Source organism: Polypterus senegalus, chromosome 9 (genome assembly GCF_016835505.1).
Source record: "Polypterus senegalus isolate Bchr_013 chromosome 9, ASM1683550v1, whole genome shotgun sequence".
Taxonomy (NCBI): Eukaryota; Metazoa; Chordata; class Cladistia; order Polypteriformes; family Polypteridae; genus Polypterus; species Polypterus senegalus.
The window spans coordinates 111983853-111996426 of record NC_053162.1 but is presented as its reverse complement, the minus strand read 5'-3'; the positions used below and the strand labels follow the sequence as shown (position 1 = coordinate 111996426).

At 36.8% G+C, this 12574-nt stretch overlaps 1 protein-coding gene across 2 annotated transcripts in view; it reads left to right on the top strand.

Annotated features, from left to right (window-relative positions):
* The window catches only part of ankrd27 (ankyrin repeat domain 27 (VPS9 domain)), a 668625-nt gene that overhangs the window by 83820 nt on the left and 572231 nt on the right, over window positions 1–12574 (top strand). The window lies entirely within an intron of this gene.

Sequence of the window (12574 nt, the reverse complement as noted above, 5' to 3'; positions counted from 1 at the left end):
CAGTGAATTAAAACCCCCTTCTTATGAAAATAAATACAGTAATGAATTTAACTTTACAAATATGGAATGATGTGTATTTAATGTTTTCTTAAACATGGTTAGTGAGTGCATGATTACTATACAGTGCCATGTTATTTACCATAGCACATACAGTTACAGTGCTGCAAACCTTTGTTGACCCTTACAGCATCTCCCAACCTAATGCATTCAGACACCTAAATCTGCATTTGAGGAATCCAGTGGTTTTAAATTTGAACCCTGCTTCAATGTGCACCTGGCATATGACTGATCTCATATCTTTCTTAGTTTATGGTTAAAATCTGATACTGTTATTTTATTATTCACTATGATAAATGTGTTTCTTGTTATTTTATATAACCCTTTAAGAGAAATATGTTATATTTATGGCATAACCATTCTTCTGTAGTACTGTTTCCTGTTTTTTATATATATATATCTATATCTATATCTATATCTATATCTATATCTATATATATATATATATATATATATATATATATATATATATATATATATCACACACACACACACACACACACACACACACCTAAAGGATTATTAGGAACACCATACTAATACGGTGTTTGACCCACTTTTGCCTTCAAAACTGCCTTAATTCTACGTGACATTGATTCAACAAGGTGCTGAAAGCATTCTTTAGAAATGTTGGCCCATATTGATAGGATAGCATCTTGCAGTTGATGGAGATTTGTGGAATGCACATCCAGGGCATGAAGCTCCACCACATCCCAAAGATGCTCTATTGGATTGAGATCTGGTGACTGTGGGGGCCATTTTAGTACAGTAAACTCATTGTCATGTTCAAGAAGCCAATTTGAAATGATTCGAGCTTTGTGACATGGTGCATTATCCTGCTGGAAGTAGCCATCAGAGGATGGGTACATGGTGGTCATGAAGGGATGGACATGGTCAGAAACAATGCTCAGGTAGCCCGTGGCATTTCAACGATGCCCAGTTAGCTTAAGGGCCTAAAGTGTGTCAAGAAAACATCCCCCACACCATTACACCACCACCAGCAGCCTGCACAGTGGTAACAAGGCATGATGGATCCATGTTCTCATTCTGTTTACGCCAAATTCTGACTCTACCATTTGAATGTCTCAACAGAAATCGAGACTCATAAGACCAGGCAACATTTTTCCAGTCTTCAACTGTCCAATTTTGGTGTGCTCGTGCAAATTGTAGCCTCTTTTTCCTATTTGTAGTGGAGATGAGTGGTACCCGGTGGGGTCTTCTGCTGTTGTAGCCCATCCGCCTGAAGGTTGTGCATGTTGTGGCTTCACAAATGCTTTACTGCATACCTCGGTTGTAACGAGTGGTTATTTCAGTCAAAGTTGCTCTTCTATCAGCTTGAATCAGTCGGCCCACTCTACTCTGACCTCTAGCATCAACAAGGCATTTTAAGCCCATAGGACTGCATACTGGATGTTTTTCCCTTTCCACACCATTCTTTGTAAACCCTAGAAATATTTGTGTGTGAAAATCCCAGTAACTGAGCAGATTGTGAAATACTCAGACCGGCCCGTCTGGCTCCAACAACCATGCCACGCTCAAAATTGCTTAAATCACCTTTCTTTCCCATTCTGACATTCAGTTTGGAGTTCAGGACCACACCCCTAAATGCATTGAAGCAACTGCCATGTGATTGGTTGATTAGATAATTGCATTAATGAGAAATTGAACAGGTGTTCCTAATAATCCTTTAGGTGAGCGTGTGTGTTTGTATGTATATATATATATATATATATATATATATATATATATATATATATATATATATATATATATAATATAAATGTTGTTTTCTTTTTAACCATGAGAAACAAGGGGTATGTGGAGAAACCCACACATCTCCTAAATAAGAAAAAAAAAAAACCAAACATTTAAAATGACATGTACATCTTAAGCAAACAAAACTATCAATCAAATTGTGGTCATTTAAAGCATCAACATCTGCCATGTCCCCCTAGCTACTAGGTGTAACCAATCATGTTAAAAGGTTTCTGATTATGTAATAAATTCCTTTTTTTGAGTAGTGACCTAATCAATGGATTGTATAAGTATAGCGCAGATGACACTTTTTTTTTCTTTGTTGCATGTGACTAACGTGTAATTCACTTGTTACTTCTTCAGAGATTTAGAATAAGAATTACAAATGACTCTTTCTCCTGCCTGTGTTTTATTGCTTAAATCGGGGTATTCCAGTGGGAAGGTATCTGTATTTATAATTTTCTTCCACAAGTGCACAAGATTATTCATGGCATTGGAGTGCCCGTCATCTGTGCTCTGGGTGTTGGGGAAAGGCATAAGGAGCAAGCTTTGGAGCCGGTAGCCTATATCACTTTGTATATGTAATGACAAGATGGCTGTTACAATGAATTGTATAAGCCATGTTTAAAACTATGGGTTAACCCAGTCGGCATATGCAGAACCATAAGCAAGTCATCTTCCAAAGCTACTTTGCCTCCAAATAAACTAATTATGAGTTGACCCAGACCATAAGTCAAAACGTTTAAGGCATCTTGGAATCACTGATCTATACTAATAAAAGGCAAAGCCCTCACTGACTGACTCACTGACTCATCACTAATTCTCCAAGTTCCCGTGTGGGTAGAAGGCTGAAATTTGGCAGGCTCATTCCTTACAGCTTACTTACAAAAGTTGGGCAGGTTTCATTTCGAAATTCTAGACGTAATGGTCATAACTGGAAGTTATTTTTCTCCATTTACTGTAATGGAGTTGAGCTCGAAAGCCATGGGGGGCTGAGTTTCATATGACATCATCACGCCTCCTACGTAATCACGTGACCTGACTATCAGCGCAGTGCATAGAAAACCAGGAAGACCTCCAAAAAGCGCTGAAGAAAACATGCATTATATAATTGAGAAGGCAGCGAAACAATAAGAAGCGAGCGACTGACATATACAACCATATTAATGAGTGCTGCTACTTCGGAAACAAAGCACGGTGTAAACCTAAACTTTTTAAATTAAGTTCATAGACAGGCTGCCGCTGGCGTTTGTAATTTACTGTCTGCCCATATAAGGCCGGCCGTCAGCGGCAATCCAATAGAAACACTGCCGCTAAATATTCACGGGTGAAGGACTGTGCTTATGCAGAGGAAGATGAGATGGTCAGGGTGGTGTTTGGCACAAACTCAACGAAACTGCAAGAGAAACTTTTAAGCGCAGGGTCATAGCTAACATTACATTCAGCAGTGGACATCACACGTGAACTGACGCAGTGCACAGACAAAAAGTAACAGTTCCAAAGAGTGCTGAACAAAAACCGAATTACACAATTGAGAAGGCAGCAAAAAAATATGAAGCGTCTGATACATACAAGCATTTTCATAAGTGCAGCTACTGCGGAAACAAAGCACACGGTGGAAAAAGTCAATGTCCCGCTAAAAGAAGACAGTGTAAAAAAAAAAAAACCCGTGCATGCAGTGTGTCACATCTCAGATAAAGAGGAAGACGAGCTGTTTATTGATGCAGTAAGAAACGAATCGATGAATGAAACCTCTTATCTTTACAACGATTGACAAACACGGAATGTAACTTGAACACAACATATCATACAAATACGACCCTGATTGAAAGAAATAATGATAATCAAATCCTTGATGACAGTAACACTCAATAACAGTCACAAAACAATTACTATATATTGAAAATTATGTTATTTTTAAAATGTTCCCTTTTCTTTTTCATAACTTCTTTAACACACTACTTCATCGCTGCGAATTATAAATATATATATATATATATATATATATATATATATATATACATATATATATATATATATATATATATACATATATATATATATATATATATATATATATATATATATATATATATATATATATATATATATATATATATAAATATATATATATACATATAAATATATATATATACATATATATATATATATATATATATATATATATATATATATATATATATATATACATATATATATATATATATATATATATATATATATATATATATATACTAATAAAAGACAAAGCCCTCACTCACTCACTCACTGACTCATCACTAATTCTCCAACTTCCGTGTGGGTGGAAGGCTGAAATTTGGCAGGTTCATTCCTTACAGCTTCCTTACAAAAGTTGGGCAGGTTTCATTCGAAATTCTACGCGTAATGGTCATAACTGGAAGCTGTTTTCTCCATTTACTGTAATGGAGATGAGCTTCAACGCCGTGGGGGCGGAGTTTCGTGTGACATCATCACGCCTCCCACGTAATCACGCAGTACATAGAAAACCAGGAAGACCTCCAAAAAGCGCTGAAGAAAACATGCATTATATAATTGAGAAGGCAGCTAAACAATAAGAAGCGAGCGAGTGACATATACAACCATATTCATGAGTTCTGCTACTTCAGAAACAAAGCACGATGTAAACCTACACTTTAAATTAAGTTCATAGACAGGCTGCGCTGGCGCTTGTAATTTAGTGCCTGCCCATATAAGGCCGTCCGTCAGCGGCAATCCAATAGCAAACTCCCACTAAATATTCACGGGTGAACGACTTATGCAGAGGAAGATGAGATGGTCAGGGTGGTGTTTGGCACAAACTCAGCTTAAACTGCGAGAAAGTTTTAAGTGCCAGGACTAAGGTAACATTAAATACAGCCATGGACATAGCACGAGATGGCACCAGCACAGCTGGGAACCTTCGATGCATGTACACCGAGCGGCTCACGTGAACTGGCGAGTGCACAGATAAAAGCAACAGTTCCAAAGAGCGCTGAACAAAAACCGAATTACACAATTGAAAAGGCAGCAAAAAATATGAAGCGTCTGATACATACAAGCATATTCATAAATCCAGCTACTGCGAAACAAAGCACACGGTGGAAAAAGTCAATGTCCCGCTAAAGGAAGACAGTGTAAAAAAAACCCGTGCATGCAGTGTGTCAGGTCTCAGATAAAGAAGAAGACGAGCTGTTTATTGATGCAGTAAGAAACGAATCGATGAATGAAACCTGTCATCTTTACAACGATTGACAAACACGGAATGTAACTTGAACACAACACATCCTACAAATACGAACCTGATTGAAAGAAATAATGATAATCAAATCCTTGATGACAGCAACACTCAGTAACACTCACAAAACAAATACTGTATATTGACAGTCATGTTACGTTATTTTTAAAATGTTCCCTTTTCTTTTCTAGCTTTTTAACACACTACTTTTCCGCATGCGATACGCTGGTATATATATATGTATATATATATATATCCCGATCTACATACTCGAATAATGGATACTTTATTCGCCATCAATGATTGTTTTGGTAAAGCCATACTCAGTGTATTCATTAGATGAACGGTAAAAAGTAAGAGCGAGGAGGATGACTTATTGAGGCATCCAGGCTGTAGTGTGTGTCAACTCTATCTGAATTGCACGATCACATTTGAAAAAATATATCTTTTCAAGTTCTATTTAGTCCATATGTGTCAAACTCAAGGGCGCTGGCCACATCCGCCCGCGTAATTATATCCGCCCAGAGATCATTTTATATACTGTATTATTGTTATTAATGGCCCGGTATATGAAGCGCTGGTAACACAATAAACTACAGATCCCATAATGCAGCCTTCAGCTGCCTTGCCTAACACTTACGCTTAATCAAGTCTAGCTTATGATGCTGCAAGTTATTGCGAAGCTAGCTCACACGATGCTGAAGAGAAAAGTTGATTCTGAAAATAGAGCCTTTAAAACCGATGGGAGGCTGAGTATATGTTTACTGAACCCGTGTGTCTCATTTGTGGAGCTAATGTGGCTGTAATTACAGAATTTAATCTAAGACGGCACTATGAGACAAAACATCAGGTAACCTGAAAGACCTGAATGCAATGCAGAAGATACAGAAAGCAGAAGAATTAAATAAGAATCTGACACTTCAGCGGACGCTTTTACCGTGCACAATCACAAAGTGATTTCAAGTGAAGCTGCTTTTATGGGAGACACAAATGCACCAGTGCAACTTGCCCCACTTTCCCTGTTGCCAAGTAATGTTAAACCAAGTCGTCACTACGGTGTTCCCAAATACGCACTTTGCTGATAAACTGAGCGCACTGAGTTTGCACGGCGCTTTGGTGACTTTGAAGAACAAAAAAAGTCCGTCTACATGCGGCTCGAACCTTGTGCATGTTTGGTAGCACATATCTGTGTGAGAAGCTCTTCTCAGTGATAAAGACTAACAAAACAGCACACAGGAGTCGCCTCACTGATGAGCACCTGCAATCCATCCTGAGAATCTCCACAACACAGAACCTCACACCAAACATAAACGAACCTGTTGCCAAAAAAGATGCCAGGCGCCCAGCTCTGATAAAATGACATATGAGCAAAGACAACTGAATGATTTGATTTGTTATTGCTGAAAGGAACACATTTTATTTATATTTCCAGGTTTTGTTATGCAGCATGTTCATATTTGAATTTGTATAATTTTGACAGGATATATTTTTATGGAGAGCAAAATCTTTTGGGATATTTAAAATCTAAGTTTATTTTTTATATAAAATTACATAAGAGTAAAGAAATTTGAATGTTTGTTCTTTTAACGTTTACTTTATTTCTAACTTGTATAATTTAGACAGGATATATTTTTATGGAGAGCAAAATATTATAAGTTGTTTAAGGTTTGAGTTGATTTATTCAGGAATAATATTCCTGTCTGTTTTACCATTCCTACCAAAGATATTTCTGTCGACTAAATAAAAATTCCTTCTATTTAAAATTTAAATAGAACTTGAAAAATACGATAGTTCATAATATCCACGCAGACTTGCACGTAAGAGCGGAGTTATCCGTTTAATAAGCAGCGTATTGCACTGATACGAAATAGCTGTGTGTGTATATATGTAGATATGTATGTATATGTATATATATGTTTATATATGTGTGTGTATGTATATATATATATATATATATATATATGTATTTGTGTGTATATATGTGTATGTGTGTATGTATAGATATGTATATATATGTTTATGTGTGTGTGTGCAAATATATATGTATTTATATATATATATATGTATTTATATATATATGACAACACTATCATCACAACAGTGACAAAACAATTACATTGACAATCATGTTTTGTTATTTTCAAAATGTTTCCTTTTCTTTTCATTGCTCTGCAACACACTACTTATCATGCGCGAGCGGGTATTTTACTAGTATAATATATATATATATATATATATATACTTGCAGAATACCGCTTGGCAGCGAGAAGTAGTGTTAAAGAAGGCTAAAAAGAAAAGGAAAAATTTAAAAATACCGTAACATGATTGTTAATGTAATTGTTTTGTCACTATTATGAGTAATCGCTGTGATATATATATATATATAGCAAAATACCCCAGCTTCGGCGATGTCATGTGTTAAAGAAGTTATGAAAAAGAAAAGGAAACATTTTAAAAATAATGTAACATGATTGTCAAAGTAATTGTTTTGTGTATTTGGCGGCAGCGCCACGGTTGTTTTCGGTAGCTGCATCAGAAAATGTACCACGACATCTGACACGCCTCCTTTTTACTGTTTTCTCACAGCTTTGATTGCTGCTGTCATATATATACACACACACACACACACACACACACACACACACACACACACACACACACATACATACATATATATACATATATATACACATACCTATCTTCATATCTACAAAAGTCAAAAACTATCAAAAGTCTCCTTTTTCTTTTATATAGTATAGAGAGATGTGTTCGCTGACGTTATGATCGCCTTTGAGGGACAGTCGCGTGGGTCTTGTGTAGACTGGTGAGACGTCCCCTGCCATTAATCAGCTGTGATGGCACTTTCAGTCCTCCACTGTGTGCGTGTCTTCATAATCCGGTGAGGACCTCATAATCGATAATCGCGCAAAAGAAAGTGTGAATCGGCCTTTAATATTATTTTGCCGTGGTGTAGAAAAGGGTCCCGTGGTTTGCACTTGTCTGGGCTATAGCGCAGGGGAGGATGAAAAAATTAAAAGTGCTCAATTTGACTTAAGGCAGAAGCGCAGTCAGCGCTCTCAAAGGCCGGCACAGCTATGCGCGCGCGCTGGCTGCTCGACTTTTGCTGGGCAGGAGACCCCAGCTTTGCAGACACACGCTTCATGATATCAAAAAGTCTCAGCCTTTTGAGGTTATTCATATATATATATATAGCAAAATCCCGCTACCTGCAGCGGAGAAGTAGTGTGTTAAAGAAGTAATGAAAAGAAAAGGAAACATTTTAATAATAACGTAACATGATTGACATTGTCATGAGTGTTGCTGTCATATATATGCCTGCCTAAATAAGTCACCCTCGCTTTGCTCTTACTTTATTTACCGCTCATTTAATCATGGCTAATGGCGGAAAAATTATAAAATGGAAGGAGGATGGCTTTACCAAAACAATTATTGATGGCTTAATCGATTATTCATAAAGCTTGAATTGGTGATCTGTTTTTCTGTGTTAACCTCATATTTTTTCATACTTCTTCTCAAACTAAGGTGGTGCGAGGTAAAATGAATCGGGATCGCTGATCAATGTAATCGTGTACCAGGAAATCATGCATTGACAAAGCTCCCCTTTGCTTGTAATGCAAAGTGTGATTAAATGCATTATTTTTAAGCTATGGAGCACATGCATCGAAGCTTCTCAGCTGTGCTTGTGCTAAGAAAAGGAAAGATTTTAAAAATAACGTGAACACGATTGTCAATGTAACCTTTTGTAAGTAGTGCCTGGAGGATTCAGTGTGGAGAAACTCTATAGAGACAGCATGTGTATTAACTTGTGGATTTTTCTGTGAGTATTTGGTGGCAGTCTGACGGTTGTTTCGAAGACGGCGTTAGCCGCTGGAGCTCAGCTCAGAGCGAAATGAGATGAATGGGAGGGAGATGATGACGTGACTCCCCCACCCGCCTTAACTGTCAATCCCCACAAACACAGTCTCTCGGAATTTGCATAAGCACACCCTACACCCTTCACCTACAATTTTAACTTAGTTACAAAGTGATCAAAACTCTCGCTTATATCCCGCGCCCTCTCATTAAACTTGTATCCCGCATTACCTGTGGGCATGTGAAACGCCAGCGTAGCCTGTCTATGAACTTAATTTAAAGTTTAGGTTTACACCGTGCTTTCTTTCCGAGGTAGCAGCACTCATGAATATGGTAGTATATGTTACTCGCTCGCTTCTTATTGTTTCGCTGCCTTCTCAATTATATAATGCATGTTTTCTTAAGCGCTTTTGGAGGTCTTCCTGGTTTTCTACGCGACCGCGCTGACAGTCAGTTCACGTGATTACGTGGGGAGGCGTGATGATGTCACACGAAACTCCGCCCCACGCCATTCCAGCTCAACTCCATTACAGTTAATGGAGAAAAATACCTTCCAGTTATGACCATTAGCGTAGAATTTCGAAATGAAACCTGCCCAACTTTTTGTAAGTAAGCTGTAAGGAATGAGCCTGCCAAATTTCAGCCTTCTTCCTACACGGAAGTTGGGGAATTAGTGATGAGTGAGTGAGTGAGTGAGTGAGTGAGTGAGTGAGGGCTTTGCCTTTTATTAGTATAGATATATATATATATATATATATATATATATATATATATATATATATATATATATATATATATATATATATACCCGATCTACATACTCAAATAGACAAGCCACACGCTAGAGCAAGTAATTGTATGAGGCTTCAGCCTCTAGCGCCGACATCCGAGGTTCGATTCCCGAGAGGGGATGCACTGAGTATGTTCGTTCGCTTCCCGATTCATTTTACCCTCTCATCTCCTTGGTTTGGGACGTATGAAAAAATATGCGGTTAATGCAGAATCATGTTACGTCATTTTTAAAATATTTCCTTTTCTTAACACACAAGCACAGCTGAGAAGCTTTGATGCATGTACTCCATAATGCATTAAAAAAAATAACGCATTTAATCAAACTTTCAAATCCAAGCAAAGGGGAACTTTTGTCAATGCATGATTTTCTGGTACAGTGGAACCTCGGTTCACGAACGTCCCGGTTCACGTACAACTCGGTTCACCACCAAAAAGATCGCCAAACTTTTGCCTCGGTTCACAACCACACACTCGGTATACGAACAAGCCAGGTTTCCTTGCCTGCCTGCAAGCTGAGCTGAAAGAGAGAGAGAGAGAGAAAGAGCGAGCGAGCATGTGCCTGCTAGGGAGGGGGAGGAGGAGATTGCTTCACGTTTGTTGAACAAGCCAGTTTCCCTTGTGTCCTCAGTTGAGAGAGAGAGAGAGCAAGAGCGAGCGAGCACGTGCCTGCTGGGAAGGGGAGGAGGAGATTGCTGCGCCGCTTTGCCTGCCTATCTGTAGGCTGTAGTGCAAGCGAAACCATCTTCCTCCCCCCACAGGCAGCCTGAGAGAGAAAGAGAGCTGCCATGCTTTTTCATTTAAGCAAAGCCGCTCCTTGTTCATTGTTTTTAATAAGAAGTGCACTCTCTTTGTGCTCTACAGTATTTCATGTGCTTTTTCAGTTAACTATGGCTTCTAAGCAAGTGGAGAGTGGTCAGAAGAAAGTTTTGAAGAAAATTGAAATCGAAGTAAAGAAAGAAATTACAAAAGGTGGAAAAAATGTTTACCAGTTTACTCATTTACCAATCGGAGAACCCTCGTGCTTTCAAGCAGCATAATGTAAACAAAGCCAGACTGCCAGTAATGTGGAGGGTCACAAGAACGTTCTTTTGGAATGGCTGCATGAGGCTTTCACTCCCACCAGCAAAACAGCTAAAAGCACCAGAAACCCAAGAAATCACAAGAGAGAAAACACCTGAAGGAAAACACTTCATGCCAGAACTTTCGTTTTCATGCAAGGTTAGTTTTCTTGGTGGTTTTTGTATTACGGATTTTTCAAAAGTAGTTTTTTTAGTTCATAATGCGATTTGTTTCAATGTTATTTTTGTCTTTTTTCAAATGTTTACATGGAGGACTTCATCGTGTGATTTGTTGCAATGTTACTTTTTTGGTTGCTTGCGAGTTGGTTTTTAAATGTAGTTCGGATTTGTGCAATGTTTTTTTCTGCTGTGTTTAAAACTCATTTTAAAAACATTGTTTACAGCGATCAGGCTTTAGGTTTAATACCGTGATCTCCTGCAATCTGACTTTTTTGTTTTCTTGTGAGTTGGTTTTTGCAAGCGCTTCGGATTTGTTCCTTTTTTCTGCTGTGCTTAAAACTCATTTGAACAACATTGTTTTCAGCATCAGGCTTTTAGGTTTCATAGCGCATCTCCTGCAATCTGACTTTTTTTGTTTGCTTGTGAGTTGGTTTTGCAAGGCTGGATTTGTTATTTTTACACAAAATACATACATACATCATACATACATACATACAAAATATATATATATATAATATATATATATATATATATATATATATATATATATATATATATATATGTGATATATAATTGTATATATATATATGTATATGTATATACATATATATGTATATGTTATATATATATATGTATATGTATATACATATATGTGTATTATATATATATGGTATATGTGCTCAAGACTTAGAGTATGGTGGTTTGTTTTTGTGTACAACAAAAAAAATATGTATAATATATATATATATGTATTAATATATATATTACAATATATATATAATATAATATATTTATTAATATATATACACATATATAACACATATATAATATTATAATTTTAATATATATATATATATAATATATATATATATATTATATATATATATATATATATGTATATATATATATATATATATATATATATATATATATATATATATAATAATATGTATATATATATATATATTTTGTATATATATATATATGTAAAACATATATAATATATATGTATGTATGTGTAATCTATACTAATAAAGACAAAGCAACTCCACCACTCACTCATCACTAATCCCCAACTTCCGTGTAGGTAGAAGGCTGAAATTTGGCAGGCTCATTCCTTACAGCTTACTTTACAAAAGTTGGGCAGGTTTCTTTTTCAAATTCTACCTAATGGTCATAACTGAAGGTATTTTTCCATTAACTGTAAGGGAGTTGAGCTGGAAATGACGGGGGCGGAGTTTCGTGTGACATCATCACGCCTCCCACGTAATCACGGAACTGATTGTCAACACAGTGCGTGAGAAACCAGGAAACCTCCAAAAAGTGCTGAAGAAAACATGCATTATATAATTGAGAAGGCGAAAACAAAAAGAAGCGAGCGAGTGAAATATACTATCATATTCAGGGAGTGTTGCTGCCTCAGAAAGAAAGCAGTGTAAACCTAAACTTTAAATTAAGTTCATAGACAGGCTCCCGCTTTTTTCACATGCCACAGGTAATGGGGGATAAAAGTTTAATGAGAGGACGAGGATATAAACGAGGGGTTTTGATCACTTTATAACTAAGTTAAAATTGTAGGTGAAGGGGTTGCTTATGCAAATTC